The sequence below is a fragment of the Lepidochelys kempii genome, chromosome 13 (genome assembly GCF_965140265.1).
Source record: "Lepidochelys kempii isolate rLepKem1 chromosome 13, rLepKem1.hap2, whole genome shotgun sequence".
NCBI lineage: Eukaryota > Metazoa > Chordata > Testudines > Cheloniidae > Lepidochelys > Lepidochelys kempii.
Genome location: NC_133268.1, coordinates 10,614,884 through 10,634,989, shown reverse-complemented (window position 1 = coordinate 10,634,989; position 20,106 = coordinate 10,614,884). Strand labels below are relative to the sequence as shown.

Sequence of the window (20,106 nt, the reverse complement as noted above, 5' to 3'; positions counted from 1 at the left end):
TGAGTGCCATGGCAAGACCTATAAATGAATACTGAATACAAAGTAAATTTGGAGCATTTTTCTTTAATATATGGACAAATGATAGTGTAGATAGCAGCACATGTGGCAATGTAAGTAGGTACAAATTGTCATATCTTTTTGTCATGGGAATAATTATGTACAGTGCTTAAAAGAATGGAAAATTATTTAATTTTTGAAGTTTTTTTTTAAATTGCTGAGATGATCACTTCTCTTTCTTAGTTTAAATGGATCATTATTGGACATTGGTTTCTAAAGTGTGAAACAAGGAAGGTGATTTATTTTTACCCTCGACACTGTAGTATAATCTTTAGCAGTTCTCATAGTATTTTTAATTAGCTGGACATGTGTAACTTAAGTCAGTGGGATCTGCAGCAGTGCATCTGAAGACAGAATTTGTCCAATGGTTTACAGTGACACAAAGAACTAAAATCTAGAGTAACAGGACTTATTTTATCATATATCTTTTTCTTGCAGCTGGGAAGATAAATCATGTACCCAAGGAATAGGAAGTCATGATTGTGGGTTCTCTTTCCAGTGGTGCTATAGATTCACTCTGTATAGTGGGTATAAAAATCTTGCTGCTTTGATACCAACTCTAAAAGTGGTGTTGTGAGGCTTAATTCATGTTTGTAAAGTGCTTTGAGCTCGAATGGAAGGTGCTATTATGATTGCTACTTGTAGCTTCTGGAAACAGTCCTATCCTTTCTTAGTCAGTAGCAGCATACAAACAGATAAAAAACAGATGAAATAAAATGCTCTATAAATGTCCTTATTAAGGGCTCTGATTGGCTCCATTACAAAAGCTAAGGTTAGAGCTAAACATTTAAAAAAATTAATTACTACATGTATGGTACAAACCTATAAGACCTCAAATCCTCATGTCCTCCATGAAAACGTTTCTAAGGGCATGGCTACACTCACGAGTTAGAGCGCATTAAAGCAGCCCCTTACGCTCTAACTCACGACGCATCCACACTGGCAAGGCACGTAGAATGCCCGGACTCCGAGACTAGAGCGCTCTTAGTAATCCACCTTGGTGAGTGGACTAATGTTTGTTGCGCCCCTGCTGGAGCACCGCAGCACCAGTGTGGACACCCTGGTCTGTTAATGTACTCTGATTGGCCTCCAGAAGTGTCCCACGATGCCTGTTCTAGCCACTCTGGTCATCACTTTGAACTCTACTGCCCTGCCCTCAGGTGATCAACCATCAGACCCGCCCGTTAAATTCTCTGGGAATTTTGAAAATCCCCTTCCTATTTGCTCAGCCAGGCGTGGAGTCCTCTGAGCGCATCTTTCCAGGTGACCATGCCTCCATGCACCAGGCGATCCCCAGTTTGCAGCAATGGTAAGGTGCTGGACCTCATCAGTTATTGGCAAGAGGAAGCTGTTCAGTCCCAACTGTGCTCCAGCCATAGGAATTACGATACCTTCGGACAGATATCAAGGGACGTGATGGAAAGGGGCCATGACTGGGGCACAGTGCAGTGCAGGATTAAAGTGAAGAAGCTGCGGAATGCCTACCGCAAAGCCTGTGAGGCAAATCACCGCTCTGGTGCTGCCCCCGCAATCTGCTGTTTCTACAAAGAGCTGGACGCAATACTGGGGGGCTACCCCATCTTCATTCTGAGTACCAACAGGGACACTTCAGAGCCCAGTGCAACAAGGCAGGAGGAGGAGGAAAGCAGGAGCGAAGGTGCTGAGGAGGAGGAAGTCACCCTGGCATCCCCAGATGAATGCAGCCAGGAGCTGTTCTCGAGCCAGGAGAAAGGTACCCAGTCGCAGCAGCCAGTGCTTGGGGAAGGACAAACACCAGAGGAGTTTCCCGGTAAGCGGCTTTTATTTTGGGAAGGAAGTTATTCGGTGTGGGATCTTGGTGCGAGGAGGGTTAGGGCTGCATGCATGCCTAGATGCGGAATAGGGCATTGATGTGCTCTCTCACATTGCGGTAATCGGCCTCAGTGATCTCTTCAAAGGTCTCATCCAGAACTTGGGCAATGCGCTTGCGCAGGTTTCTCGGGAGAGCCACTGTGGTCCTTGTCCCAGTCAGGCTAACATGTCCGCACCACTGTGCCGTGAGGGGCGGGGGGACCATTGCTGCACACAGGCAAGCTGCATATGGGCCAGGCCAGAAGCCGCATTGTAGTAGAAGACCCTCCCTTGCTTCCCAGGTCACCCTCAGCAGCGATATATTTTCCAGGATGAACTCCTGTGGAAAACGTGGGGAGAGTGTTCAGTATAGGGGCCTCCCCAAGGCACAGAAACCCAGAGGACAGTAAGGCTGTGAAACAATCAGTCCCCCTTGACTCTGTGCTTACTCACCATTTTGGGGCTCCCGTGGGTTATGTGCGCTTGCTTTGGGACGGGCAAATTATGCTATTGTATAGACTGTGCTTGCCCTTAAGTACAGGGGAATCATTGCTCTGTCTGGTGTGAACAATGCTGCCTCTGTTAAGTGTTGTTGCATTTTGCTTTTACGGATGTCAGCCATCCGTGTTATCACCGGCCAAAAGACTCCAGCGAATTAGGAAGAGGCCATGTAAAAGCAAAGAAGACATGCTGCATGAAGTCATTCAGCAGTCCCTTAATGAAAATCAAAAAGTTCAGGAGTGGAGGGAGAGTGAAAGGAGGATCCGCCCTCAGAATGAGGAACACCGGCACAAAAGTGCGGAGCTCTGGCAGCAAAGCACGGAGCGGCTGATAAGCATTATGGAGCACCAAATGGACTCGATCGAGGCGCTCGTAGCCATGCAGGCAGAGCACTACCGTGCCTGCCCCCCACCCGCAGCCCTTGTCCCAAAACTCTTTCCCTGGTGCCCCCATGTCACCTTCAACCCACTTTCCCCAACATCCGGGTTCTTATCACCACCAGCTGCCTCCAAGACCTGTAGCTTCACCATCCAGCCCTGAAAACTACAACCCTTACCCACTGCACTCAACCCCATTACCATGCATAATAGCCATCCTGAAGTGCAGTACTCATTGCACAGCACTCCAGACAGGAAGGCTGAATATGATAAAGCAGATACACAAATCTGTGATTGTACTGTTCCCCACCGCACCCCCTTACCCTTTCTGTTTCCCAATCAGTTGTGTTTCTTTTCAATAAATGGATTTTTTGGGTTTGAAAATATTCTTTATTATTGCATAAAGTAAAAGATACCTTAGCCCAGGGAAGAAACAGGCACTGCAAGTCAGCATAGCAAACACAGATTCCTACTAACATTGGAACCACTGCACTTCACTCCCATGCAGGGCACCAAACATTACTGGTGGCTTTCAGCCTCAGATTGCTCCCTCAAGGCATCCCTAATCCTTGCAGCCCCGTACTGGGCCCCTCTAATAGCCCTGTTCTCTGGCTGTTCAAATTCAGCCTCCAGGTGTTGAACCTCCGAGTTCCAGGCCTGAGTGAATCTTTCACCTTTCCCTTTACAAATGTTATGGATATAACCGCGGGGATGTTGTCATCGGCCAGGTCCAGCTTCCCAGACAGAGAGCGCCAGCGGCCCATTAAACGGCCAAAAGCACACTCCATAGTCATTCTGCACCGGCTCAGCCTGTTGTTGAACCGCTCCTTGAGGCTGTCAAGGCTCCCTGTGTTGGGTTTCATGAGCCACGGCATTAAAGGGTAAGCAAGGTCTCCAAGGATCACAGTGGGTATTTCGACTTCCCCTGTGGTGATCTTCTGGTCTGGGAAAAAAGTCCCAGCTTGCAGCTTCCTGAACAGGGCAGTGTTCTGAAAGATGCATGCGTCATGCACTTTTCTGGGCCAGCCTGCGTTATGTCAATGAAACGCTCACGGTGCTCCACAAGCGCTTGGAGGACCATCGAGAAATACCCCTTCCGATTAACGTACTTGGAGGCTAGGTGGTCTGGTGCCAGAATTGGAATATGCGTCCTATCTGTTGCCTCTCCGCAGTTAGGAATACCCATTTGTGCAAAGCCAGCACAATGTCATGCACGTTACCCAGAGTCACGGGTCTTCTGAGCAGGATGCGATTAACGGCCCTGCAAACTTGCATCAACATGATTCCAGTGCTGCAAACTGGTTAGTGACTGATCGGTAGCTGTCTGGAGTTGCCAGCTTCCAGATTGCAGTAGCCACCCGCTTCTCCAACGTCAGGGAAGCTCTCAGTGTTATGTCCTTGTGCCGCAGGGTGGGGGCGAGCTCATCACACTGTCCCATGAAAGTGGCTTTTCTCATCCAAAAGTTCTGCAGCCACCGCTCTTCATCCCAGACTTGTGTGATGATGTGATCTCACCACTCAGTGCTTGTTTCCTGAGCCCAAAAGCAGCGTTCCACGGTGGTGAGCATGTCCGTGAATGCCACAAACAATCTCGTGTTGTATGCATTACTCGAGTCGATATCATCATCAGAGTCCTCACTGTCATTTTGATCTTGAGTAACTCGACTGCATTAAACTTGAGTAACGTCAGCATATTCCTCAGCAGTTTGGGCTCCATTCCTGCAGACTGAAAGGGAAGACAGAGCGCGCAATACAAAAAACATTGAAAGATGGTGCCAAATGTGGACGGAAGCACAGGGATTGCTGGGATGCGAACTGCTGCATCACGGGGCATTGGGACAGGATCCAGAATGCCTCCCATCCCCAACCCACAAGCCACAGCGCCAGAATGGGAAGAGGTGCTCTGTGGGATAGTTGCCCATAATGCACCGCTTCCAATGCCGCTGCAAGTGCTGCAAATGTGGCCATGCCGGTACACTTGCAGCTATCAGCATGAACAGACTGCAGCGTTTTCCCTACTGCGCTCTCCGAAGGCTGGTTTAACTCAAAGCGCTCTACATCTGCAAGTGTAGCCAGGCCCTAAGTTCCCGCTCTCTGGACAATTAAAGACATTATACTTGAATAGTTGCAGTTCTTTTTAAAGCAAATGGATGTAACTGTTTTACATTTGCATTGTCTTTATGTATGGTATAAAATTCTTTAAGTGCATTGCAATTACTGTTACTGTGGTGAACAATAGAAGACAATTAAATATGTTAATATGTTGCCTTACTGGCATACTCAGTTAGTGTCTGAATTTTTTTTTCTGTCTCTGATACAGTACTTCACACTAGTCCTGAACAGCAAAATTGCCCTAGCAAGATGCCAGTCATAGCTGAATGTTTTCTACATAACCAACACAGTTCAGTGAAATTCTGTTAAGCAAAAGAGCAGGAGGCTTTTCATGTGCATTGCTTGCATTCTTTTTTTCACAATTTCCCCCTAAATATAGTATTTGGCCCGCCAAACACAAAGGGCTTTGTTGTGCCTTAATTAGGCAGAGCTGCAGAGAGAGGGAAGGGACACCACACAAGTATCAGTTCCTAGTAATAGCCTCAGAGAAGCACATAAATACAGAATGCTTCTGGTGACATTGGGGGAGTATATTCAGAGGCAGTTTTTCCTCCCCACAGGAGCCAGTTGCAGTGCCAGCTGGGGTGAAAGTTTGTCACGGCTATGGCATAACCATTTTAGGATGTCTGTCTGTTTTCAGTTTTAATGCTCCTGGTTCCTAACACTAAGGGGACACACAGATCAGGATCAGGCCCATCCCTGTGTAGATGTTCCGGGGAGGTTCCTTTTGTTCTTCCCCACGTCACTCATCCAGCTAGGTCCAGCCGTCTCTGGATGTTAAAACAACAAAATAAAAATAATATTTGTTTACATAGGGTCAGATTTTCAAAGGAGCTGTAATATCTTAAGATACCTATCGTTTCCTAACCAGGACTTTAGGACAACTAAAGAGACTGTTTCTAGAGAATCCAACTCAGATTTTTCATAGAGACCAGTTTTATACTGGAACAGGACTTTGAGAGTTTAGTCAGTGCTATGTGACACTCACGCATACACACATGATCAGTAAAGCTCAAAGAAAATGCATCTGTCACATCTCATTGTAGTAATATAAGGACCCATGAGTAACTTGTGAAGATCAAGGGCACATAAAATTGTCCCCACAGTTTTTGCATGCACTAATTTTTAGCATATGCAGAAACCTAAATTTAAAAGTGAAAACAGAGTGCTTTCTCCTATAAGTGTTAACTGATTTCAGAGAGGGTTTGATGTACAGAGCCTGGGTAGGTAGACAGATTTCTTAGCATGTGCAAATATGGGATCTTGCATGTACAAACACATGTAACTGCAAAACTACGGATGTAATTTTCAGTAGCTGGGTTGTAATAACTAATAAGTGCTGATAAATTAATGTCATGATACTGTTACCTTAAAATACTAAAGTTTCATTGTAGCTATGGAAATGAAAATCTAGACATTAATGCACAACGGGGAGAGACCCAGTGTTTCCTTGACAACTGATGAAAGCACAACTGCATGAAACCTAGGGAGACTGACATTTACAATCACATTTACTGAAACATAACCCCTGTGCAGTATCATATTTCAGTGACTTGCGAGATACCGTATAAAGCATAAATAGGTGAAAATACTCTACTTGCAAATTATCAAATGTTTTTTTTCACATGATCACTTAAATTTTCTAATATTAAAATTATGCAGTGCTATTCTGTGCCATTGGTTGTGTTTCATAGGTCATCTTGGGGAAAAAGTAACATTGTAAATACAGTTAACATTTTAATGTTAAGATTTATCACAATATATTTTCAGACTATTTGGCTTTGTGATGCTATCTAACAGACATTTTTCTCCCTTTGGAAGCCATTGATGTGTTAAGGGCTATATGTTAAAAGAGGCACTCAGTGATTTCAATGCATGGCCACTTTTGGAATTTTACAGAGTGGGAACCAGTGGTCATTTGAAGATGAGAGAATCACCAGTCTGAGAAGACAGGAATAACAGAACCTGGTGGATTAAGTCACTACTCTTCTTCTTTTTTTTTTTTTAATTATTATTATTTGATGGTCTCTTCCCTACCAAAATATTGTAGCTTGCAGAACAACATGAGTTGAAGGGAGCTTATAAGTGGAAATTTTCTGTCCCTTGGTTCCCTGCTGTGCACAGGTTGTATATAGTACTCTGCTAGAATTTAATCCAGTGTATTTGACTTAATCAGTCTCTGTCTTATTTCTCATCCCACTCAGCATCCCACATGCTGTTCTGCTCTGCTGTGACCTATTACCAGACACTCAAGGAGGGTCTAGTCCAGTTTTCATTGGCTGGAAGGAGGATAGTTGTAACATATTGAGCCTTAAGAATAATGGGGTAAAAACTGGAGGGAATGGAGAGGTGGGTGTTCCTCAGAGCTTTGTAAGGTACCAAGGGAGGGCAGCTATGGTGTAAGGGATTAATTGAAGGGCCAAGAGTCAAAGGTACCAAGGGAAGGCAGCTATGGTGTAAGGGATTAATTTAAGGGTGAAGAATCAGAGGCCTAGATTTTATTCCTGATTCTGCTGCATGACTTTGGATAAATGTTTCTTGGCCAAATTATGGTTGTGCAATGAGGAGAGAAAAACAAAGAATCAAATAAATTTGTTAGTCTCTAAGGTGCCACAAGTACTCCTTTTCTTTTTGCAAATACAGACTAACACGGCTGCTACTCTGAAAAGAATCTTTTCTATGCCAAAATATTCCCGCACAGAAGGCAACTATGATTTGGCGGTCTGTGCTCTGTGAGCAGAAGGGAGGCTAGCTAGTGCCACCAACAGTATGCATCATTCAAGAGAGAGTTGTTTGTTTGGTTGGTGTGTAGCCAGGGCCTTACACAATGACCAGTTTCAAGGCTGGGAAGCACAGACTATACATGTCGTCCTGTGGGTATCATAGGGGCCCTCATTGACCATGCTCTCCTCAGTGCTACAGGAAACATTATGCCTGCTCCTAACTTCAGCAAGCATAATGTCTCCAAGGGCCCCTGCTTGAGCACTGCACTTTCCTAGTATGGCTCAGATGCTTGGTTACAATTTTGGCATGGCAATTTTTAATACATTTCATGGCAGAAAAGTCATGGAAAGCTCACCAAATAATGTAGTTTTTGCTACATCAACATAAATACACAACATACACAAGAGTATGGGGGGGGTGCTGAAAGGTGAAACCTTAGCAGGTGTGGATACTGGAGAGCAAACTCGCTCCACAGCCGCAGCTCCTGTCCTACTGGGCTGGACTCCCCCTTCTAGGTGTTGTGACCTGGCGCACAGGGTTGCACCACCACTTAGATTTGGCCCATCCACCCATCTATGGGTAAAAGGGCCAATTTTGAGTGACACTCTGATCCCATGTGCCCGCTCAGAACACCACTTGGTTTGGGGGCCTAATCAAATGTATTCTGATAGCCATTTCCAAGATTTCACAGACTTTATTCAAATTCACAATTTCCATGATAGAATCATAGCCCTAATTATAACAGAGCTTGTACTCTCTGTGCTTCAGCTGCCTGTAAAATGGAGCTAATGATTTCACCCAGCTTTGTAAGGCACTTTGAGATCTACAGGTGAAAAGTGCTATATAAAGGCAAAATATTATGATGTAGTGCACAACTGGGGATTACTATGCAGCATGTGGCATTATTAATTGTGTGCTAGATGCTTCTCAATAGAGATAAAAAAAATCCCTGTTACAGGAGAGCTGGCAGACTGATTTCAGATAGGACAAAATGAGGGAGGTAGTAGGATACTATTGTGGGATGCAGACATAGGAGAGGGGCAATATCAATAAGATCACAGAGTTATTCATCAAAGATTAGTTCACAGTATGATGGAACAATGATTTAAAAAAAACAGACGAATGAATAAGTAGAAGACTTAACTGACACATTTCTTGTATGCAGTATTGCAGCTATGTTGGTCCCAGGGTATTACAGACAAGGTGGGTGAGGTAATACCTTTTATTGGACCAATTTCCATTGGTGAGAGAGACAAGCTTTCAAGCTACACAGAGCTCTTCAGGTCTGGGAAATGTACTCAGTGTCACAGCTAAATACAGCATGGAACAGATTGTTTACCATAAGTAGTTAACACATATTTCAAGGGACCATATTTCTTGTAGGCCCCACAAAAGAAGTGTCTTCAAAAAGTGTCATTCCTTGAGGCAAACCTGGGTCATAGTACTGAGGGCACCAAATCAGACTGTTGGGGAAGTAGATCAATTACCTTTAAATCCTAAATTGTCTTTGTGGCAGTATATAGCTAAACATTAAATTGCAAGGGGAGAAGTTAAGTGTTTCCCTAACAACTGAGAAAAAAACAATGCATGAAAGTGAAGTGTAAAAGTAAAAAATGTAGCTCAGCTGGCTGGTGAGGGGTGGGAACCATGGATTGGCAGATTTATATAGGGTGGCTTGCACCACGAAATCCTTGCCCTTAGGGAGAGCACAGTGATTATAAATCCTTGGTTCTTGCATGTGGGACACAACAAGAGGGAAATGCACCTCTCTGTGCAAGGTCCAGGCAAAATCTGTCCCTTTAATAAGTTTCAGTTATACATTTTTGTGTTTAAAAACAAAAAACCCCAACAACAACTAAAAATGAGCTTAAATCAAAACCCTGGATCTGAACATTGTGATTTTTGAATTCTAGATCTGGACTTTTCAACTTGGCCTCACCTCTGTTAAAAATGGTTCAGGAAATAGTATTGTCTATGTATTGAACCTTTGTGTTTTTTAACACAACAAGAAAAGAACTTCTCGGTAGTAGAGAAAATGAAACGAGGGAAAGTTTTAAGATCAGCCTGCTAGTGCCAAGTGACAGCAGCTCAAAAGATTTAACAGAACGTGGCAACCCTTTGTTCTATAAATTACTATAAGATGAAGGAATAAAGCAAGTAGTAGTGATTTACATACATGATAAAAGCAATCAGACAGAAGGATTTAGTGACTGTGGGCTGTAGGACAGGTAGTTACCATAACAATGAACTTATGCACAAGAAAACCATCTTAAAATACCATAAGCAGCTGAGTCATGATAGTTACAGTTAGCTGCTCTGCCAAGCTTTTATTATGAAGATGCCTCTGACACCATGAATCAGGTTCTGTACTTGGGGCTTGTGTATTCAGGTAAATTATTCCAGAGTAAAGTAGGATGTGAATTTAAAGAGCTATAGCAATTCTGGAAAAACTCCCTGTGTGGACACTTTTATTCTGGAATAAGAGTTTCCACATGGAGAGTTATTATGCACTAGCTATTCCAATCAGTTTCCCCATGTAGACAAACCCTTACGAAGTTTTAAATCGGTGTACTTGAGTTAAATGGAGTTTCACTTGATTTATCTGAGGCACATTACTCATGTAGATTATTTAATATTATTTACACAATGCCATAGGTGTGAATGTGTGTTTGACTAAAAAAAGACATAAAGATAAGGAGAATCCACCACATCTTTGAGTATCTGTATATGTGGATCCCATTCTTGGAGTCCATGGACCCCATGTGCAAGACTGGAATCTTTTGACCAGCATAGTTGTTTGGAGCTGCACATTGTGTCTTTACAGGCCTGCATGGGACCCCATGGTCTTAGTATCCAGGCCAATTTCAGGTTTCTCCATTAAGAACTGGGGACAAATCTTACTCCAGACAGAATTCTGCTCCCATTTGGGAGCGGAGAATTCATATGGCCTGCATATTTCTGTGCCCCCCATGCAGAAAAACGCAAAATAAATCTGGGGGGACACACGCCTTTCTCCCCCGGCAGCCTAGGCAGCACATCTGTTCCAGCGTATCTGGAGCAGCTTCAGAGATGCAAATCACTGCCATGGGAGGGGGGCTGGGCGTGCGTGCCTGTGGGGAGACACTGATCACCGTCAGGGGGCAGGGCTGTCCAACAAGAGAGAGAAACTCTGTCCTGCTCTCTTGATACTGTGGCTCAAGGGGCGTGGAGGAGGGTAGATCTTTTTGTTATGCAGGAGGAAGGCTCTGTCCCCAAGGCAGACGTATAGCAGCCTACCTGCCTAGCAAAATGTAACTTCTTGAGAACTGAAAAAACACTTAGTAAAATATTAGTATCATGTTACTGAAAATTGTTTGTTTTTAAGTTAAAGAAAATAGCTTATTTAAAAAAACCCACATTATGTGTTGCTGTTGATGGTTAATTGATCACATTCTCTGAAGCAGAATTTTAGCAACCTGTCTGCATAGTAACATTGTTAATTATTCTATTGTTACTTAACTGTTCCCATTCTCAGTCAGTTCCCCCAGAAGCATAAAAACCTGTAAACGTTTTAAGGCCCCTACATAGCCAGAGTGATGTAAAGCCTTATAAATGACAGTAAGGGAATCAGCTCGGAAGACCAATGTACTTTCTCACTTTTTTCTTGTGCCAAAGTGGCACAATAGGGTTAGATTTTTACTTACCCATTTAATAAAAAGGACTTTTGAGGGCAAATAAAACATTTACCAAGCAGTCAATAAAATGTCAGGACAATCAGAACCAAGCATTTCCCAAAGTACCCAGCTAAGTCCAGGACAATGACTAGCAAAACTGTATGACTTTCATGTGTGAAAGTCTGAGAAATTTAAAATGACATTCTAGTTTTTTTTCCCCCTGTTTGGTGTTCTGCAATGTAATTTAAATGAAAATCCAGGATTATAACTGGAATGCAGCGTACCGGTTACCAAGTAGTTGTAACTTAACTTTCATGTGTTTAGGAAATGCTGAATAGTTATTGTGCCTTTTTTTTCTGTATTGTAGTTTAAATAACTTATCAAAGCAATTGAAACTGGTAACATTGTATTGCATTATTTTGACAACTAAAATTTGCAGAATTTTTAATTTTTTGGCACATAATCTCTCCAGGAGTAAAATCTCCAGCAGCTGAGCACGACAGGGTTTCAGGACATTACTCCAGAGGAGCATGAATGAACTACTGAGTGAAAGTGATTTCACAGAGCATCAGGGGGACACCATAGTAGGTGTGGTATTTTCATCTTCTTTGAATGAAGCAGTGGTGATATCAGTCCCTGTTATGATTGATGATGACTTTAACGCAGTTCAGGACCTCATCAAAAGGATGACATAGACACTTGAGATTCCTTTAGAACTCATTCAAGAGATGACATACAAATTATTTGATAATCTCTATCTGGTCTTTCAAGGTCAAGTTGCTATGCCGATAAACAAGGGAATTTTGGACCCAAAGATTTATGGGCTACCCCAGTTTTAACCTCTGCCACATCAAAGCGTGCAAACCACAGGTATCAAGTTCTGTTGAGGGAATGCAAGTATTTTTATATTCATCCTACTCCAGGCACCTTAGTTATGACAGCTGCTAATGAGAGGATGAGAAAATCTGACCCATCTAAATCTACCCTAAAGGATATACTGTCACAAAGATTGTAACTTTCTGGTAGAAAAATCTACTCTTTGGCTGGTTTGCAGTTAGGAGAGCCAACTCCCAATCTCTCCTACCTAAATATGACTACTTTCAGTGGGATAGAGTGGCTAAGTTTATGGACAAGATCAACCTCAGCAAGTCAAATCTACTTCCAGCCCAACTAGTAGAATTCATAGGGGCAATTCTCAACTCAAAGACAGTGAAAGACTTCTTGCCTCAAGAAAGGTTTTGTGCCATCCTTTGAATTAGAACAGATTTTCAAGATCACCCATTATCATCAATGAGAACATGCCTCAAGCTGGTTGGAGACATTTCAGGGATGGCTGAGGTCGGTCTATCAACCAAATAGGCAAAGCGTGAAGTTGCCAGTATTTGTTCCAGGATTCTTACTTGCATTTTTTCATTGGTGGACAAATCAGAAAGATGACTGTCAGGGAATGCCATTGCTACCCCAGTGCCAGCAAGACGCTGATAACAGATGCTTCCAGGAAGTGTTGGGAGTCCCCAAGTACATTGATACCTCCAGCAAGCCAATCTGCCTAAAGGCCAGCACCTGTGCTTTGCTTTATCTCTGAAGGCTCTGAACAGTGTACTGCAGTTGTTACCACACAGCTCTCTCTAAGCAAGCAAATTTATTCCTAAAATAAAAGGATTACGGAGAAAACATTAAAAAAACCCAATAAATATCTTTATACACTCTCTAAATCAGGGGTGGGCAAACTACAGCCTGGGGGCTGCATTTGGCCCTCCAGATGTTTTAATCCAACCCTCAAGCTCCTGTCGGAGAGCGGGGTCTGGGGCTTGCCCTGCTCTGGTGCTCCAGCTGGGGAGTGGGGTAGGGGGCTTGCCCCACTTCGTGCAGCTCCCAGAAGCAGTGACATGTCCCTCCTCTGGCTCCTACACGTAGGGGTAGCCAGGGAGCTCTGCATGCTGCCCCTGCCCCAAGCCCTGCCACCACAGCTTCCATTGGCCGGGAACTGCGGCCAATGGGAGCTGCAGAGGCGGCGCCTGCGGACAGGGCAGCCCACAGAGTCACCTGGCCGCGCCTCCACATAGGAGCCGGAGTGGGGACATGTCGCTGCTTCTGGGAGCTGCTTGAGGTAAGCGCCACCCAGCGCTTGCACCCCAATACCCTGTGCCCTAACCCCCCGCCTGCCCTCCGAACCCCTCGGTCCCAGCCTGGAGCACCCTCCTGCACCCCAAACTAGGGCCCACACCCCTGCTGGAGCCCTCACACTCCCCTGCCCCAGCCCTGATCCCCCTTCTGCCCTCCAAACCCCTTGGTCCCAGCCCAGAGCACCCTCCTGCACCCCAAACCCCTCATCCCCAGCCCCACCCCAGAGCCTGCACTCCCAGCTGGAGCCCTCCCTCCTGCACCCCAACCCCCTCCTGAACTCTTCATTTCTGGTGCCACCCCAGAGCCTGCACCCCAGAGCTGGAGCCATCAGCCCCTCCCGCACCCCAATCCCCAATTTTGTGAGCATTCATGGCCTGCCATACAATTTTCATACCCTGATGTGGCCCTCGGGCCAAAAAGTTTGCCCATCCCTGCTCCAAATATACCAGGAGTCACCAAGCACTCTTATGGGCCCTAGTAGGCCAAAGACTTTCCAACCCTTCCACAAAGGTTGGTGTACCCCTTGGACATTTGCTGGATCGGAAAGAAAGTTCTGTGTCAGTTTAAATACAGCATTTCTATATTAAAAGCCCTTTCTTTGCTGGTCTCTGGAAAACACAGTTTGAACCAGCATATAAAAGTCTTCCCATGGGATGGCACATTTCGGGAGCTGTTTACAACCTATGTGATTCACCTTAATCACCCCTCCACTGGTTTAGGTTCCGGGAGGAGTGGTGGTAACCTTTCCCACTGGAGTTGCATACAAAGCCCTGCTCTCAGCCCCAGTTCAGCCGACAGCGGGAGCCCGCCGTCAGCCCAGTGTTGCCGCTGTCAGTCAAGGGCCCCCACTGTCAGCTGTGGGCCCCCACTCTCAGGTGGGCCTATGGCAATTGAGAGCGGGAGCCCCCGCTCTTAGCCTTGGGCAGCTGACAGTGGAAAATCACAGAAAACTAATAATGGATTTCATTGCCACAAATAATAATGTCCATTATTACTTTTCCACAATTTTCCATGGTTTGTCTGCAACTCAGATGCAATTATTTGACAATCATCCTGCAATTAAAGTAGGGACTTTTTTTATAATTTTTCAAAATGTAATTGACAGCATGAAGTTAGTCAAGTAACCATTTTTTTTTTAAATCAGTGTTGTCGTCATCCTTCTTGTCCCATTTTCTTTGTTTGTTGCACTTGTGTCTTCTCAGACTTGCTTGTAAACTTTTGGGGGAAACAACTATCTTTTACAATGTCTTTGTATAACAACGTCTTACAAAATGGGGCCCTCAATTCTGGGCACTATCAAAAGACAATCTTGAGAAATGGGAGTGAGTGCTTTTTTGGAATATGTTTTTGATTATCTATAATTCCCGGTTGATAACAGTTCTTAAAAGCAGGTTAAAGTGCTATGTTCTGGTTGTTGTGTTTAATTGCCTTAATCTCTGATTTTATATATTGCTAAATTGTAAAGTGCTCTGAACATTTTTGTTACACTATCCATCATTTTGTATATCCTTCCAAGTGATAATAAGGGTACATAGTTTGTAAGTGATAGCACAGTTTGTTTTTTAGCCTCTTTATTTACAACACTCATATATGGACATTTTGTATTCACTCTGATTATTTGTCTAATGGTCAGTGATCTAAGAAGTGAAAGAAAGGAAATTCTTCTAACATTGGTCTCCGTGACCCTTGCTTTGCTTTCTTACTCCAAGTGACATATTGACCTTGAGCATCAGAATCAAAGAATGTTCTTAGTCTTCAGAGATTGACTTACTTTTTTTTTTTTTTTTTTTTTGGTAAACTGATAATCCTTCCTCAACACTATTTATTTGGATTATTTTCTCTTTGAGCAGTATCTGTCAAACTAAAAGTAGCCTTGGTGATTCCCAGACACAGTGGTATAAAATGGACTCTGCTTTTGAGTTACCCAGATCCAGATCTCACTTTTTCATTACATAAGCGAGAAAGGCAAAATAAATTTGCTTTGGATATTCCATTTCTGAGGTCCCAGCCACAAATTTTATTTTAGAACTAAGCTTTTTAAAAAAAGAGTTAACACAATCTTTATGTTAGAACCTGATGCTGCATTTTTTGCTAATCCAAAACTTAATTGGGCCTTTTTTTACACAATTTTACCTATATTTAGAGGGGTAATGTTCAGTGAAAATCAGATACTTGGTATCGAATTCTCTCTTTTGCATACTCCTTTCCCCCCCATGATACTTCAGAACAGAAAAATCAAAACTTATTAGGGTACGTACCCTGGAGTATTAACCTTTGTAGTGGATACAGCTCAGATTACTCAGTTTTGTAAAAGCATACATGCTCGAGAGAGGGAAATAGGACACAGAAATATAATTAGTAATACCAGTCCTATGTCCCCTTGGATTTTCATACCGTGCTAAATGGGTGATGATTCAGATAGGCCCAAATTTTCAGTGTCTCAAAATAAATTGTATCCAAGCCCTAATATTTCCCACTTTACAAGCTACTGTTAATCACCTCCTTTTTATCTTGTACCAATATCACCTCCTAACGTTAGAACTACCATCTTCTCTTTTGACAAACAACCTCCTTCTCATTTATATCCCTTCTTTTAAAATATACTTCTGTTACAAAGGCCTTCAGTTCTGATCTCTCCATGAGATCTGCATTGCTTCTAGTCTAACCCATCATCCAGTATTTTTGTGTCTGTACTGAATTGTCTATATCTGAATTAGACTGTAGGACATGAACCGCAATTTCTGATATAGCAAAAAGAAAAGGAGGACTTGTGGTACCTTAGAGACTAACAAATCTATTTGAGCATAAGCTTTCGTGAGCTACAGCTTTTCTTTTTGCGGATACAGACTAACACGGCTGCTACTCTGAAACCTGAATTTCTGATATGTTTGTAAACCCCAGACATGTGGAAGATACTCAATACATGACAAACGATGCTCCAGGGAGTCTCCAAATACATACCACTAAGTTTCTGTAGCAGCAGTTTTCTAGCACAAGAGTACTTCAGAGTTAGTATGTGTCCCCAGTGCCTCCCCCTTCACAGTTTCAGTGTAGGGGTGGTTGGTGCAGAAAGGGGAGTTCTTCATTATAACCCACATCCTCTCTGCTCTACCACTGAAGCCAGCCTCAGCTCTCTGTTTCTTCCACTTATCTTCAATTTTCCTCCATGTTGCCCTTTAGCCATGAAATACTGATTTAGTCCATAAAGGTGTCCTTCTCCAGACCTCTTGTACTGTGAGGTCTAAAGGAAAATGCAGCTAACAGTAGTTAAATTGGGAATTACAGATATACATTTAATTATATATTTTTAAAAATTTAATGATTCAGAACCATTAAGTTTTGCATATAGGGCCTCATCTAAGGCCTACTGAAGTCAATTTAAAAACACCCATTGACTGTAATGGGAGTTGGATCAAGTCCACAGCTAGCTGATAGAAACACGTCCTTCTTACTCTTCCCCTCCTCCTCCTTTCTTGTTTCACTCCTATTGTTTGTTACATACTTTTTTGTGTCTTGTTTTAAATTAGATTATAGACTCTTAACATTAGGGACTTTGTCGTCCTATATGTTCTCACAATGCTTAACACAAGGTGGCTTCAATTCTGATTGGGATGTTCAAACTCTACCTAAATACAAATAAGTCAGTAAATAATAGTAATTAATAATAATAAATTATTCAGTAAAGAAAAATTACATTTTAATATTAAGGTTCTGACAAACCTAGAAAAGCAAGAACACGAGTGGTTAAGAATTAAACATCTAGTATGTAGGCAGTACAGACCTCAGCTAGGGATTTTAACAAGAGATTTGAATTTTGATCCTTAGAGCCTACGGATGAAAACTTGGCTACGGATGAAAAGTTACTTCAAAGTAGTAAGGATTTTAGCCTAAATTTTCAGGTTGGCCTCAACTGGGCCTTTACTTTTGAACCTGCAGTTATTGCAGGTGTGATTAGGATCACTTTGACATCCAAGCATCTCATTACACTGCAATGTGAACCCAGGTCTGTGGGACCCAGGCTTGTGGACTCAGTGTTTCTAAGGCTGCATTTCAGCATTCATGCTGCATTGTAAACCTGTGTTTACAATTGCTGGATCTGGGTCTCACAGCTGTACTAACACATCCATACAGCACTATGCAGATCTTCTGACTTGGGCCTGTGGCTTGAGCTGCTTCCACACTGCAAAATGATAGGGTTTGGATCCAAGTCGCAGCGGGCCTGGGGCTCTGACCCATCCCCCTTCGCAGGGTCCTAGGACCTGCATCCTAGGAGCTTGCTGAGCTGAGTCAGACTGATTTTTGTGTGGACAGAGCGGGAGCCTGGGCTTAAATCTGAGGCAGAGTCTGGGCTTAGAGTGCAGTGTAGACATACCCTAAGTGACCTTAATTGTGCCTGCAAATAATTTCTGGTGCAAAACTGTGTCTGCAGTTATTTGTGCAGGCACAAAAATGGAGGTTATTGTTGAAAAATGTGGCTCTGAGTGTGAATTTACTTTAGTTTTAGTAGATATAAGTGTAAACTTTTATATTATCTAAATATATATAATTTTCTTTTAAAATGATGAATGTACTGAATTGTTTAAAAATTTACATATTTTTCATAAAACATGAGGGCTTTTCCATTAAGCCCAAAGATTTATGGCTAGCCTCGTACATATTAGTTATTATTATTTATTCTTACAGGTCCCAAGATGAGGGCCTCTTTCAGAATAGCTTGAAAAAATGATGACTTTAGTATCCTTTTAGCAATGACAAATGAAAAATTAGTTTAGTAGAAATAATGAACTTTGAAACCCTTGTAGTTCCAATAAAATAATGTTAAAATAATAAGTAACTATAGCAGAAGAAATTTGTGAAAAGTGGTTTTGACACAGTGAATATTCTAACAGAGAAGGGAATTGGAAATTAGGACTCCTGGTTTCTGGTCCCAGCATTGCCCCTGCCTCGTGGTTTTGGTTAAATCACATACTCTTTCTTCCAGTTAACTCAGTTTACACAGCTGTAAATTGGTATAATAGAACAAAGATGTGAGACATCCTTAATTTTTCTCTGTAAAGTGCTTTTAGAATCTTACAGGAGTGCATTAGAAGTGCAAAGAATTATGGTATTAATGGAAAAAAATGAAAACAATCAAGATTAAAGTGTAATAGAATAGCATTTGGTTTTTGTAGTGTGCTCTTCCTATTCTCCCTCATCAGGTTACTTTGTTACCTAATAGGATCCTAGAATAGTTTGAGTGAAATTAAATTTCAATGGTTAGAATAAGTTACCAAGTGGGGGGAAAAAAAGAAGAAAACAACTTATTGCTATTCATATCTCTATGAGTTTTTGAATTCTAATTAGGAATAACTGAATCTAATCTCCAAATTTTTTACCTTTAAATTGTACTACTACTCAACATTTTTTGCCATAAGCAATTAAAGTGCTAATTTACTAATTTTTTATATGTAGACAAAATATTAACAGCTTGGAAGTTTGTGCAAATGGAGGAGTTGTATTTAGTTCTTATTAAAGTTTAATATTAGTCTTTATTTGTTGCTATTACGTATTAGTAATATGAGGCTACAGATAGCTGTCAGTTTACAGGGGTATGTTCATTTCTCCTGCTTTGAATATCTGTGACCTATTCAAATACCTCCGTCTTCTTAATCCTTCCTTTAAAGGTTTTCAGTCAACTTACAAATGAGGCAGGGGCCATTTAGAAAAAATAATACATAATTTAATATAATATAATATAAGACTGTATCACGTAATATAAGACTGTATCATACTGTATATGCACAAGGAGGCTGAATTAAGGTTGCATGGGCATTTCCTAAGTTTTGAGTACCTGATTTTGCAACCATAATATTTTTTTAAATATGGTTTAACATCCATTTTAGTATAATAATTTACCTAGCATTTTGAAACAGCAAACTGAAAAACAGAAATTACATCATATGGACTTATACTGAGTCCTGTACAGTTCATTAGCAGGGTTGGATTCTTTAGATCAGGGATCGGCAACCTTTGGCACACAGCCCCTCAGGGAAATCCGCTGGTGGGCTGGGACAGTTTGTTTAGCTGCAGTGTCCACAGGTTTGGCCGATCGCAGCTTCCACTGGCCACAGTTTGCCGTTCCAGGCCAACTGGGGCTGCGGGAAGCAGCGGCCAGCACATCCCTCGGCACACGCTTCTTCCCACAGCGTCCATTGGCCTGGAATGGCGAACCGTGGCCAGTGGGAGCTGTGATCAGCTGAAGCTGTGGACGCTGCATGTAAACAAACCGTCCCGGCCCCACCAGTGGATTTCCCTGACAGGTCGCATGCCAGAGTTTGCCAATCCCTGTTTTAGATCCACAACACGGACCTCTGCCACTTGAGCTAACAGAGTAACTGACAGAAGTAATAGGTTAGAGAGTCAAGGTGGATGAGGTAATGTCTTTTATTGGACCAACTTCTGTTGGTGAGAGAGACAAACTTTTGCAGGATCCCAGAGCTAACATCTACATAGCAATTAAACTGTCACCCAGCCTGAGCCCCATGAACCTGAGACAGCTGGCACTGGCCAGCAGTGGGTTTTTAATTATAGTGTAGAGATAACCTTACAGGTTCTGTAGGAGAATGTGCTGTTGTGGGCATGAACTCTTGGGGGGAGGGATAGCTCAGTGGTTTGAGCATTGGCCTGCTAAACCCAGGGTTGTGAGTTCAATCCTTGAGGGGGCCATTTAGGGATCTGGGGCAAAA

At 42.7% G+C, this 20,106-nt stretch overlaps 1 long non-coding RNA gene across 1 annotated transcript in view; it reads right to left on the bottom strand.

The window, feature by feature from the left end:
- Positions 1-5,299: 5,299 nt before the first annotated feature.
- The window catches only part of LOC140896978 (uncharacterized), a 58,356-nt gene continuing 43,549 nt past the window's right edge, over positions 5,300-20,106 (bottom strand). The window contains exon 3 of the long non-coding RNA XR_012154655.1: positions 5,300-5,647. This is a non-coding gene — a long non-coding RNA (uncharacterized lncRNA). The remainder of the gene's footprint in view (positions 5,648-20,106) is intronic.